This window comes from Dermacentor silvarum, chromosome 5, assembly GCF_013339745.2.
Source record: "Dermacentor silvarum isolate Dsil-2018 chromosome 5, BIME_Dsil_1.4, whole genome shotgun sequence".
Lineage (NCBI taxonomy): Eukaryota > Metazoa > Arthropoda > Arachnida > Ixodida > Ixodidae > Dermacentor > Dermacentor silvarum.
The window spans coordinates 164,493,600-164,507,320 of NC_051158.1; the positions used below are offsets into that span (position 1 = coordinate 164,493,600).

Sequence of the window (13,721 nt, forward strand, 5' to 3'; positions counted from 1 at the left end):
GTTGATATTCAGCCAATATGCCGACGTGTTTCGTGCCTGGCTGTACGAGCGGGTACAGAAGCAAGGTCTCTCCTCAAATCCACAGAAGCAACCCAGACTAGCCGCACTTTTTTGCGGCACAATCGGACCCAGAGCTTCTGAAAGGTGGGCAAGAGCTATTACCCATGCCGAAAAATTGCTCGGCAAGACATGCAAAGTGTGCGACGTTCACTTCCAGTCGTCATACATAATCAAAACATACAAGCATGTGATCAATGGCGAGGTTGTAGATTGAATGGTGTGCATGGACGCTGAGAAGTGGTGACCTTCTGACGGAATTCCCAAACTTGTCCATTTATCTGTCTTCTGCATCTAAAAGGCGGCGGTGACAAAAAAAAAAACAACAAAAAACGAGAGAGCAAGTGCTTATAAGCTTGCAGAGCCTGTGGCTTGCCAGCCACCTTACGAAGAGCCACAAGAGCTCCCGAGTGATTCCGTGCGCACTGTACCTCGTGAACATAATTGAGAGTTGTGCTTCACTGCGGCTGCATCGAATTTGGCAATTGTCACTTGTGGAAGAGGAGCCAGGGGACAGGGGGCAAGCAGTTTTCTGCGAAGTAGGGATGAGCGAAGGTATTTTCTATATTCTGAAGAGCGTTGAACTCGAATGCATTTCTTCGCACAAAAAAAGTGTCAAGAGAATAAATGTGCAGTGAAAGCACAAAAAGAAAGAAAGAAAGCAAAACTTGTTTAATGTTGAACAATATAGTTGCTTCCTGAAATATGTAAGTAAGGTTCATTACATTTGGAAATTTAATACCCGATTGTGTCGTGCCGTTTATCTTAGTTTCGTGCGTGCATTATATTAGTGTTGTCTATCGCGGAAAACTTCCAGTAAAACTACCAGCGATGAATATATACAAAGCATGGGAATAACTGCTAGTGAGGACCGTGAAACAGAAGTGGGTTTCGGCCAGAACATCTGATTGGCGGCAAAAACATTCTACTTCTTCCTATCAAGGTGACGCACGCATTTGCTGTCAACCCAAATGAGGACCATGTATACCAAGTGCACAGTGTTAGCATCAGATTATTGTTGCAGATTTTCAAGATAGGTATAACATATATGATACAGCGGCGCGTTGCGACATGTATTTTGAGCATCAGCCACAAGCAAAGAGCGGAACACTGAAGACAAAAGCTGCAACGGGCGTGGTAAAGTCCGCCGGTTCACTAAACATCACGCGCATTAAGACCAGAGGAGAGAAAAATGCACATCGTAGCACACACATACATAAAGGCACGTCACTAATAAACACTGCCTTGGCTAACACACCGAACCCAACCTTCTACTTTGACGCTGGTACGCGCGAACGTAATAACTTCTTCCAACGAAGTCAACAACAATGTTCAAACCTTAACTTGCATGATAATCTTGCAGCAAATAAAAAAAAGACGTACGCTCGTGTAATTTGATGTAGGTGCACGTTCAAGAACGGCCTGTTTCGTATTCAGATCGCAGTTTTGGCACGTACGTAAAGCCCCTTAATTTATTTTTTAAACAGTTTTACGTTTCTTTGTTCTGCAAACGCCGCGTGTCCCTTCAGTTGACAATGCCAGAAGAAGAAGAAGAAAAAAAAAACGCTTTACTTTTTCAAATAACGGTAATGTGCCATATGCCTATTAGGTGTAAACGTGTGTAATTTCTCGCGTAAGTTGCGGAAAAATGATTTTGTAAAATTGTGATCAACTGCAGGGGAAAAGTGTTGAAAAATCTCATCGCTTTTGTTCCAGCGCACGACACAGGCTCTGTATTGTGGTGCTTGATAGCGGGCTATCAAGCGTTTATCAAGGTTCCCCGCTAAATTTAGCGGGAGGACCTCGCACATTACGAATTGCAGTACCCTGTAAATATACTATACGACCAACCCATCGAACTGGCCCCAATTTCGCGAATGAAATAATTAAATATTACTCGGAAACGCTCAAGAAAGCTGCATACATTATAGCTCGACGCACGTGGCTGTGTCTCTCATAATCGAACAAGTGAATAAACGTGTACAGTGAGTGGAGTACACTAAACGAGATACTCGATTTTTCTTGGCAATGTCGGTATTGCGAAAAACGCACGGCAGGAAGTTTCCTTGGATCACAAGTATATTATGCATTGGCTGCCACAGTGGGCGTAAACACAGCGGCTGCCGCCGCCGAACTCCTGGCCTCGGACCGCGGTCGTAACCGGCGACGCGTCGTAAGGAAACGGCGGTTCTTGTTCCTTGCCTATTCGCGAAGCCTCGTCGAGCACCGCACTTGGCGTTCGAACCCGCAGTAAACCAGTCGGGCCACTGCCACGGGCAACGCCGTCCTCGACGCGGAAAAGGCGGACGTTGATGGAAGTGCCAGGGTGGACCGGCATGATGAAAGGCGCCCCACACTCCATGTACCACTGTCGCTGCTGTTTTGCTTTATTGACGCCGTGCATTGAGGACAAAGGAGAAAAAAAAAGACAAAGTAGAGGAAACGAAAGAGGAATAAACGGGACGCCGCGGCAGAGAGCACACAGTGAAAAGTGCGTGGTCGGTGCATGCACGAATAACGAACGCCAACAATTAGGAGTGAAAGAAGAATGGGAGTAGGGAGAAACGAAGGCAAGAAAGAAAGAAAGAAAGAAAGAAAGAAAGAAAGAAAGAAAGAAAAAATATCACAGTTTTGCCCTAAGGGCGAAGCAATGAATGCGACAGCAACACAGCAATGTCCTACGAAGTAAGGTGAGCGGCTTTGGTAGCAATATGAATTGTAGTAAACATGAGCTGATTAAGTAAGCAGGTGTGCTGCGGCGTAAGTAGACCGACATGAAGAGAGACTCGATGACCACGAGAAGGCGCGTGTGAAACCGTGGTGTTGATGAGAAGCGCTTCCCGTGGGCAGCGCGTGCGAAGGGACACACCTGTAGCGCTGCACTGCCGATCCGGGCAGCATTGCATGTGTAGCGTGCGTTGGAAAATGTGGCCCGACTACTACTAACTGAATGAACAAGCGTGGTGTGATCGCGCACAAACAAACACGAATAGATCACACTGAATGACTGCAGACAACGACTGTCAAAACGCTCGCAGCGAGCGTATATACGCCGCAGCGGGCGAAGGTACGTGCGGTCTATCGCTTCAACGGAAACTGAGCGGCGAATGCACGGCGCATAAAGGTCACAGCCGTGTGGAGATAAGAGACGGTGGGGGCGAGCGAGCGCGGTTGTTGGCAGAGTAGAAGTGCGCCCCCCCCCCCCCCCTCCGCGCTCCCTCCGGCGCTGGCTTCCCGCTTCCTTGCTTGCGCGCGGGTGATTGAGTGCGTTCGCTCTCCGTGATAGCGCGCGTCCCCGCACGCTTCCGCTCGGGCATACGGCGCGCGGCGAAGATTTTATCTATAGGGAACCTCACGGCGACGGCGACGACGACGGCAGAAATCCGGTTGAAGTGTCCATATAATTGCTATCGCAATAAAAATAATAGGTAGCTGCTGAAGATCAGGTATTTTAGGAGCTCGCTACACAAGCACAACATTGGAGCTAGCAGAAGACGCTTGCATCGATAGCTCAACCCTCGACTGCAGCGCCGTGGTGGAAGCAACCGCAGCGGGCCGGCTGCTCTCCATGGGCGCAGCGGAGAGTTTCGAAATTGAAGTAGATTTATAAACATTGATGAAGGCGACGGAAAATAAGCCGAGGTAGAGGAGAGCTCATAGTCGCCAGCTACAGGTGCAGCTGGCACCGCGGATGTTGTCGTGCAGGCTGGGGCAGGCGTCGCTACCTACTGTGAAACTGGCGCCCCGTCTTCCTCCGCGACCATGGTCAGTCCCTGAAGGGTGCCGAGGCCCCAGATTGGACTACAGTGCGGGGGACGGCATGGTCTCAGTCAGAAGGCCTGTCCTAACCAGCAGCGTCCAGCCACGGCTCACGCCACTACAAACGTGTTCTGCGCCCTCTTCTCTTCTACAGTAATCTCGATGTCGCTAATCATGGCGGCAGTTTCCACAATACATATTCATCCGTTACACACATACATCACGCATTTTCTGAGCAAGATAGTGCAGGTCTAGCACAGTTACAGTTACATAGCTTATTTAGTGCCGGTTAATGCTTCTACAACTTTTGAGTAGAATTTTCCATATATTGCGTTAACGTATAGTACCAAAATGGGATTTTTATCTACACTTTAAGCTCTAAGAAAACTTGAGCACTAAGATTAGAAATTATGGTAGAGATTCGCGGAATTATTATGCCGGGTGCATTGTAGTCGTCGGTTATCCTAGGATAACATATTAATAAGCGGTTCTTCTTTTGCGGTACAAAGAGTTACAGGCAGTCTTCTACAACATATTTAAAAGAATTCCATAACATATTCGCTTTATCAACAACCGTCATTGCATCGAAAGCTAATCAAGGATTTATGTGCCGTCTGCATTATTGAAATTGCCCACAAGAACTTCGGCGCTTTTTTTAAAACATATTTTCATTCTGAGTGAAGCCAGGTCACGCCTGCGATCTGAAATTTCGTCGTCGCTATAAATATTACTCTGAAAAGCATCCTGTGATAGCAATGCTGAATGCGGTATTGTTTTGGGCTCACGTTGTACTCGTGTTGGTTTATTACCTACCTGAATTAAGTTATACTTAAGTGTGAGTTCTAGCGTACACTTAGCATTATTCCTGTTGGTGGGTTCTGTAATCTCTAAATTCCAATCAACTCCCGGCAAATTGAAGTCATCGGTAATTATGAGCCGAATGCTGATGCTTTTTACTGCCACTACGTAATCATCAAGTTTATCGAAAAATTCACTAGAGCTACCTCAAAGTTTGCAATCAGCGATTATGATAGTTGTTTCACCAATGAACACTTTGCACCAGACATTTTCAATCACAGTAATGCATGGCAGGGGTAGATATTTTAATGTGTTGTTTATCAGCAACGTTACCCCTTCACCTCTCGTTTCTCTATAGCATTGAATAACATTGTGCGAACTCGGAAATAAATCGTCATCATTGACATCGCTATTCAGCAAAATTTCGGTTACCGCAAGCAGATCGGGTGCGATACCGTCCGGTAAGCGCGACGGGTTAAGAAGAAAGACGTAGGTTCAGGGAAGGAGAACCTCAGACAGACATCCTTCACACGACTATGCGAAATAAGTTGTGAGTCTCTTATAGTATGGTAAGTGTCGAGGCTTGCCTAATTTGCTGCGGGCCGTAACGTAATAGATATGACACAGTTCACTCAGCGTGTTGCCATTATTTACACGTTCTAACCCAATTCCGACTGCGACGTGTACTTTGTTTATATAAGCACTACGTGGTCATATTTGGTGGCGTTTATCGTTATGTACGCCAGCAGGCTTGAATTCATGGGCACGCGAGGGTGATTGCGAAAACTTGATTATGAAAATTCTATATTCAGCACGGTTGTTTTGAAAAATTTGAGGCTCGAGCATGAAAAGTGATCTTAGGAAAGCAACTCTCTGCCTTTTGCGGTTACTTACTAGCCTTCTTGAGAGCGAATAGCTTTTGTTTGCCTGCTTCGTTTGTGTTCGTCGTTGGCGGTCGGCAGGTGGATTTTCGATACAGTGGCACCGATGACAAGCGTACGTGCTCTCCCAAAATCGAGTTACGTGGCGCGGTTTTCGCCGAACCACCGCATCATAAGTCTTTCGGACGTATGTGCTAATTCGCGTGAGCTTTAAAATGTGTTAAGGTGAAGTTTGTGAAAAGTGTGTAAAGTGTGATGTAGCGTACGCGTACGCCATACATCAGGAATCGTCATGGGACGATGTTAGCGCTCCTTTATATACTTAAAAAATTGTTATCAAAGCAGGGCAGAAAGCTGCAGTTAGTGAATTTGTACAACCCTTCACATACAAATTTATGGCGTACACAACGTTACTCGGAGCTGGAAAGCTAACGCGAGCGCTTAAAGTGCACTGCCTTGCTATGCGTGCATTCACTCTCCGAAATGTCGACTGCTACGCTGAAGTATAATAGACGGCGCCACGGCCGAGAAGGGAGCCCGAAAGAGAGAACAAACGAGGAAGAGCGAAGGCAGAGAAGGAGAGTGTCGCTACTATGCGAAGCTTCCGGGGTTTAGTCACCCTTGCACCTTTTTGATGCCAACTTTGGTGACTTGGCCACAGGGGGGTGCCGTTCTTCAATGAACATCATTGATGCAAACTTGGGTAATTAGATATGTGTCACTGGGAATCTGCAAGTCTACAATGATGAAAAAAATCCCTTAAATTTCACCAATGCTGAGCCTGAAATCGAACAACGTTACACGCGTCCTCAAGGACATTTACCCGACGATAGTGTAGGCTCCGCCACAAAGTGAAGAAGAGCCTGGTTGCCACATCACGCGTTTCTCAGCGTTCGCACGCACCGGCGTGTCACGCATTTCAGGGGCTACGCGCAATCTGCGTGGCGGCAGAGCTAGATGGCACTGAGTGAGTTTAGAGACGCGCGAAAGAGGAGACCCGCTGCACTACACGCCTCTTACATAGCTCGTTTCGATGGTGGTTATACGTTGTGCCGCTGTATTGATTCAATGCTAAAGGACACTAAAGGCAAATACTAAGTCAAGCTAAAGTGATGGATTAGTGCTCGAGTATCTCCAAGACGTCAATATTATCGCGAACGGAGCCTTACTAATCGAGGAATTGAGGTAAATGCAGGACACGATTAGAGACTCCCCCGGGACATTCAGGTACTTGGCCGATGACGAAGGCACTCCTCAATTAAATTATGTCGCCAATACTCAACCACTCGTTATGAAAAAAAAATCATTGCGTTGTACTATAAGACGAAAGTAAATGCTACTTCACTAGTTCTGTTTCATTTTTAGAGAAAAGAACTCATTGACATTACACCGTTGACAACAACGCGGGCGGTCGAAAGGTTTTGTTTTCGCTGACTCTGCGCCGCCCGCGCTTTCGGTTTCAGTAGTTCCGTAAACCCGTAGTGCTGCGCTCGTGTTGCTGGCTCGCGAACTTCGCACAAACTGCAAGTAGCAGGGAATTCCACTTCCATGTGATCATAGAATAAAGAGCGATGTTGCGGGATACCTGAACGGCCCACGCCGCTTGACCAAAACCAGCTGCACCGGCTAAGCAGCGGTGCATCGTACCGCCGTCTGTCGGGCGCCGTTTTACTCACCTATGGCAGCAAAGGGCGGTGATGACGTCTCCAACGTCACCCCTTCCTGGTTGGCGTGGCGGGAGATTTGAATTGCCATAAAGGTACTCGGGCCCGTCACATGCAGTTTTCTCGTAAACTAAGTTTTTTCTTTGCACGGAACAAGCGTTACGAGGTTTCTGGAATGGCATTTAAACCGTCCTCGTCGACTTAGTATTTGCCTTCAGTGTCCCTTGCTAAAGCATTACCGTTGACAGTCATCAGGAGATGGTTTCCGCCACAATTGTTCTCCTCGAAACATTGCGCCATCTGGTGGGGCTGTCGAGCAGTCAACGCGTGGCATTCTAGACGAGAAACGTGGTGCGCCTGCGCATGCGTACGCTGACAATAATTTCCTCGCTTCCCCCACACTAAAAGACACATACTCAATGCCCCAAGTTAGCGACAGATTTATTAAAGAGGGGCCCACACTCATTACATTCATGGCGAAGCTCACTACCGCATTAGAATTAAAGGTGTTCTTTGAAAAGCGGCACACACCGACTGCATTTGTGGCTCAGCCTGCTAATGCGTCGCGTTGCTGTCCTAGAGGAACCCTTGTGACGCAGGTTTGAGGCTGCTCTGCATCAAAGAAATTTAAGGGATAGTTTTTTATTTATTTATTTATCAATATTGTAAGCCTTGAAAGGCTCATACAGGTGTGGACATACAAACAGTACAGGCGTAGCGCTTTGTCATACAGTGGTTTCAGCTAGCTCAAAACAAAAAGGCAATGGTTGCAATTGACGCGCCATGTAAGCAAGAAGTAAATACAAGGAAACAAAAACAAACTATACAGTGCTTACGCCTTGAAAAGTGTAAGAAGCAGTTAATACAGAAAAAAATGCACATTGGGTGTGCCGTGTAATGTACAAACAGTATCAAGTGTAATGTGTATTGACATACCATCCAACGGACAAACGTGCGCAAGAACCGAGCGCAGAAAAGTACGAAAGAACGTACGGACACCGCCGCGTGTGCAAGAAGGTGGGGGCAATGCGTCATTGATAAATTTTTGCGGAACGCTCAGCCAAGACGACCACAATGCGTGCATCATTCCGATAATGACTCGAGGTGCAATCCGAATGCCGACACGAATGAGTGCACAGATTGTGAGAAAATAATGTCACTTGGGAGGGAATTGCACAGATCTAATGTTGAAGGAAAAAAAGAGTATTTTAGTGTGCGACAACGCGAAAAGAATGGTCTAATACATTTACCATGGTTAGTTCGACTAGAGTGACGTCCGGGGGGCACCAAGTAGCCGGATTTTGTTAAGTTTATCAGGCCATGGTGAAGAAGATAAAGGAACTTCAAACGGGCCAACCTCCTCCGACCAGCAAGTGTTGGTATACCTGCTTGTGTGCGAAGCACAGTTACGCTATCATACCTTGAATGCTTTGTGTATATTGTTACGGGGAGATTTAAAGAAAAGGGGGTTTATTCACACTATGTACAAGAAGACTAAATGTTGGCCAACAACAACAAAGATGGCGAACCACAGTTTCACCTCTTCCTCGTCTCTTCGGCTCTATGCTTCAGCATCTTCGTTGTCTGCCGGACAACTGGCTCATAACACTACCCTCCGGCGGCGAAAGCACCGACTCGGTGCAGGTGAACGAAGCATACATGAAAAAAAAACAAAAAACAAAAAAAACTAGCACACAAGGTATTAAGGGGTGTCCGGGGCACGATAGGGCTTGAGGCGGACAACGTGTACAATGTCCTTGCGGAGAGGAGCAGAGGATGACGAAGGCAGCAGTGGAGCGATTTCATAAGTGACATCAGTCACTTGGCGGCACACGCGATATGGACCGGTGTACTGGAAGAGCAGTTTTTCGGATAAGCCAACGCGTCGTGCTGGGGACCACAGGAGAACGAGCGATCCAGGGACAAAGTGGGTGGTCCTGTGGTGGCTGTTGTAGCGAGACTGATGGTGGATTTGGGACTCAGAAAATCGAGTGCGAGCAACTTGACGTGCATGGTCGGCACGTGCAATGTGTCTCTTGAGCATATTCAGTGGGTGGGCACCCAGAAGAAGGCACCAGGGTGTCCATAGGCAATGTAGGGTTGCGACCGTATAAGAGGAAGAACGGCGAATAGCCAGCGGTATCATGCCTGGAAGTGTTGTAGGCGAATGTCACAAACGGTAGTGCAACGTCCCAGTCGTGGTGGTCGGCAGACACATACATGGCCAACATGTCAGTAAGGGTGCGGTTCAGGCGTTCTGTCAAGCCATTCGTCTGTGGATGGTAGGCTGTAGTCAGTTTATGTTGCGTCGCGCAGGATCTTAGAATGTCATCGATCACCCTGGACAGGAACTGTCTCCCACGGTCAGTGAGCAGTTGCCGAGGAGCTCCGTGCTGGAGTATGACGTTATGCAGCAAGAAGTCTGCAACGTCGGTGGCACAGCTAGTGGGAAGTGCACGCGTAATGGCAAACCGCGTCGCATAATCTGTGGCGGCATCGGCGATCCACTTGTTCCCAGAGGTGGATAGGGGAAACGGACCAAGTAAATCGAGACCGACGCGGTGAAAAGGCTCGTAAGGAATGTCCAGAGGCTGAAGATGTCCTGCAGGCGGCAGAGTCAACTTTTTTCGGCGCTGACAAAGGTCGCATGAGCCCACGTAACGGCGCACTGAGCGGGACATCCCAGGCCAATTGAAACGGCGGCGCGCGCGGTCGTATGTGCGTGACACGCCAAGATGTCCCGCCGTTGGTGCGTCGTGGAGCTGCACCAGGACAGTGGAACGGAGGTGAGCCGGGATGACTAACAACAGGTCAGGACCGTCAGGGAGTAAACTGCGACGATATAACGTGTCGTTTTGGAGTACAAAGAGGCGGAGGGAAGGATCAGGAGCGTGGGAGTGCAATTTGTCGATGATCTTGCGTAGAGACTCGTCAAGGCGTTGTTCGGCAGCGATGTTGAAGAGTTGAGAGATGGAAAGAACACACGGGCTGGAGTCGCTCAGGGCAGCGTCTGGTGGATCTACTGGGTATCTGGAGAGGCAGTCGGCATCCTGGTGCAAGCGGCCAGACTTGTAAACGACGGTATACGAGTATTCTTGAAGTCGCAGTGCCCATCGACCAAGGCGACCAGTGGGATCTTTGAGAGAGGACAGCCAGCATAGAGCATGGTGGTCAGTAATAACGGTGAAGGGTCGGCCGTAGAGGTAAGGGCGAAACTTGGCGATGGCCCAAACTAGAGCGAGACACTCTCGCTCTGTGATAGAATAGTTTTGCTCAGCCGAGGAAAGAAGGCGACTGGCATAAGCAATAACGCAGTCCTGACCATGCTGACGTTGGGCTAGAACTGCGCCGATTCCATGGCCACTGGCGTCGGTACGGACTTCTGTGGGCGCAGATTCGTCGAAGTGAGCCAACACTGGTGGTGATGTAAGTATTCCTATCAGCTGTGAGAAGGCGGACGCTTGTGCAGGACCCCAAGAAAAGGTCGCGTCTTTCTTAAGCAGGCAGGTGAGGGGCCGTGCTAGAGCTGCAAAATCTTTCACAAACCGCCGAAAATAAGAACACAGGCCGAAAACGGAACGGACGTCCTGAGTAGAGCGAGGTGTCGGAAAGTTGGCAACGGCGCTAACTTTGGCAGGGTCAGGCCGTATACCTGTAGCATCGACAAGATGGCCAAGTACTGTGATCTCGCGGCGACCGAAGCGGCATTTGGCAGAGTTAAGTTGAAGACCTGCATTGCGAAAGGATGCGCAGAATAGCCGAGAGTCTACTTAGATGACTGGAGAACGTAGGCGAGAAAATCACTACGTCATCGAGATAGCACAGGCAAGTAGACCACTTGAAACCACGAAGAAGGGAGTCCACCATTCTTTCGAATGTTGCGGGGGCATTGCACAAGCCAAATGGCATAACTTTGAACTGGTAGAGCCCATCGGGTGTTATAAAGGCGGTCTTGTCCCTGTCTTTTTCGTCAACGGCGATTTGCCAATAGCAGGACCGAAGGTCTATAGAAGAAAAGTACTGTGCGCCATGCAAAGAGTCGAGGGCGTCGTCAATTCGCGGCAGAGGGTACACGTCCTTTTTAGTAATCTTGTTTAGGTGGCGAGAGTCGACGCAGAACCGCCAGGTGTTGTCTTCTTTTCTGACAAGCACCACAGGGGACGTCCAAGGACTCGTAGATGGTTCGATGAAGTCCTTTGTAAGCATTTTCTCGACTTCGGTTTGAATTACGCGACGTTCAGTCGCAGACACTCTGTAAGGACGCCTATGGATGGGACTGGCGTTGCCGGTGTCAATGCGATGAGTCACAACTTTTGTCTGGCTAAGATGGGGCGAAGCAAAATCGAAAACGTCGCTGTAAGCGGCTAGCAAACGACGAAGGTCGTCAGACTGAGCAGCCGAAAGGTCGGGGGCGATCATGGTGTCAAAATGTGCATCAAATGAAGTACTAGTGTCAGGGCTTCCAGAAGACAGGGGCGCATCCATAGTAAGGGCCACAGGGTCGTGTGCGTCTAAAGGTGCTATATGTCCCAGCGTGATACCTTCGGGAAGAAACTGTGGAGTCCGTCCAAAGTTCAGAATAGGGATACATGCCCGGTTCGCAGAAACAGTCACAACAGAGTGAGGGAGGGCTACCCGCCTTGTTAAAAGAGCGTCTAGGGAAGGAGAGATGACGTAGTCGCCGTCACAAATGGCGGAATCAGAGGTCAGTGTGACATACGTCGCGGCGGCTGGTCGAAGGCGAACAAACTCGGCGACACATAAACGCGGCTGTGACTCGGTGGGGAGATCGGGTACAAAAGGAAGTTCCAACTGGAGAAGGCCAGAAGAGCAGTCGATGAGGGCAGAATGGGTACTCAGGAAGTCGTGGCCGAGGATGACTTCATGTGGACACTGCTGCAGAACGGCGAATAGAACTGAGGTCTGGTGACTGGCGAAGCTCACACGCGCAGTGCACATCCCAACGACGCAAGATGTGCCGCCGTCGGCTACACGAGCGACAGGCGACGCCACGGGCGTCAGAACCTTGCGGAGACGACGAGAAAGGCGAGCGCTCATAACGATAATTGCGCCCCCGTGTCTATGAGCGCCGAAACAGGCACGCCGTCCACTTCTATGTCCAAAAGGTTTTGTCGGGTCGTCAGGGTCAACAGAGGATTTCCGGGTCGGTTGGTCAATGCAGCATCACCTCCGGGAGCTGCACCGGTCAGTTTTCCGAAGAGGGACGGCGGGGGTATGGCGACGGTGAGCGACGGGCAATCGGTGAGCGAGAACGCCGGTTCTGTGGGGACGGCGAGCGGCGATCGTAGTGTGGAGTCGGAGCAGCAACATCACAGTGCGGCAGGTCATTGCGGGCATGAAAAGGTGAGAACCGGCTGTCTTCTGGGCGGTAAGCGTACGCGGGACGAGGAGACGAAATCTGACGATAGCGACAATGGCGGGAAATATGACCAACTCCATTGCAATTAAAGCATATGGGCTTGTCGTCATGTGTGCGCCACCGGTTTGGGTCGCGGTATCGGAGGTAGGTCGATTGTGGGCGGGGAGGTCGAAAGAAATTGCCGACCGTAGGGCTACTGACAGAACAGATGGGATGGATGCCTGCGTTCGCCAGCTCTTCGCGTACGACAGCTTGAAGCAGAGATACTGCCGGGCGGGACTCGTCGTAAGAACGTACCGGGGGAACCGACGGAGACGCAGCCTCAATCTCATGCCGGACAAGACGCAGCAAGTTTTCGGTACCAGGCGGCTGGACGTCTTCACACGATGAGCTAGCGGCGGTATTAGGGAGCCGAACGAATTGTTGTGAGACACGACGGCTCTTTGCTTCTTCAAAGCGTTGGCACTCTCTTATAATGTCGTCGACCGTCGAGCAGTCCTTGTACACGAGTAAATTAAAGGCGTCGTCTGCGATGCCTTTAAGAATGTGGCTGACCTTGTCAGCTTCGAGCATCTTGTCATCGACCCGCCGACAGAGTGCTAATACATCTTGAATGTACACAACCTACGGTTCAGTCGATGTTTGGGCCCGGCACGAAAGTTCCTTCTTGGCGGCTCGCTGGCGGCCAAGTGGCTTCCCAAAGAGTTCCTGCAGTTTTTGCTTGCAAGTGTCCCAACTGGTCAATTCCTCCTCGTGTGTTCGGAACCAACCACGGGCCGTTCCCTCGAGGTAATAAATCATGTTCGCCAGCATTAGAGTCGGGTCCCAACGGTTGCTCTTGCTGGCGCATTCGTATTCGATTAGCCAGTCTTCAACGTCCTTGTTGTCAGTGCCCGAGAAGGCGCCAGGGTCCCGGAGTTGAGTCAAGACAATCGGTGCTGGGGTAGCCGAAGCTGAAGCAGCGGGCCTCTCAGTCGACATGGTCGAAGGGCCCACGAGGTTTCCGCTTCGAAGTTCCGTGATGTGCTGGTGATGTACCCCACACTTCCACCAAGATGTTACGGGGAGATTTACAGAAAAGGGGGTTTATTCACACTATGTACAAGAAGACTAAATGTTGGCCAACAACAACAAAGATGGCGAACCACAGTTTCACCTCTTCCTCGTCTCTTCGGCTCTATG

The 13,721-nt window shown here is 49.6% G+C and overlaps 1 protein-coding gene across 1 annotated transcript in view; it reads left to right on the forward strand.

The window, feature by feature from the left end:
* The window catches only part of LOC119453853 (uncharacterized), a 210,848-nt gene that overhangs the window by 35,748 nt on the left and 161,379 nt on the right, over window positions 1-13,721 (forward strand). The gene's annotated exons all lie outside the window — the stretch shown is intronic.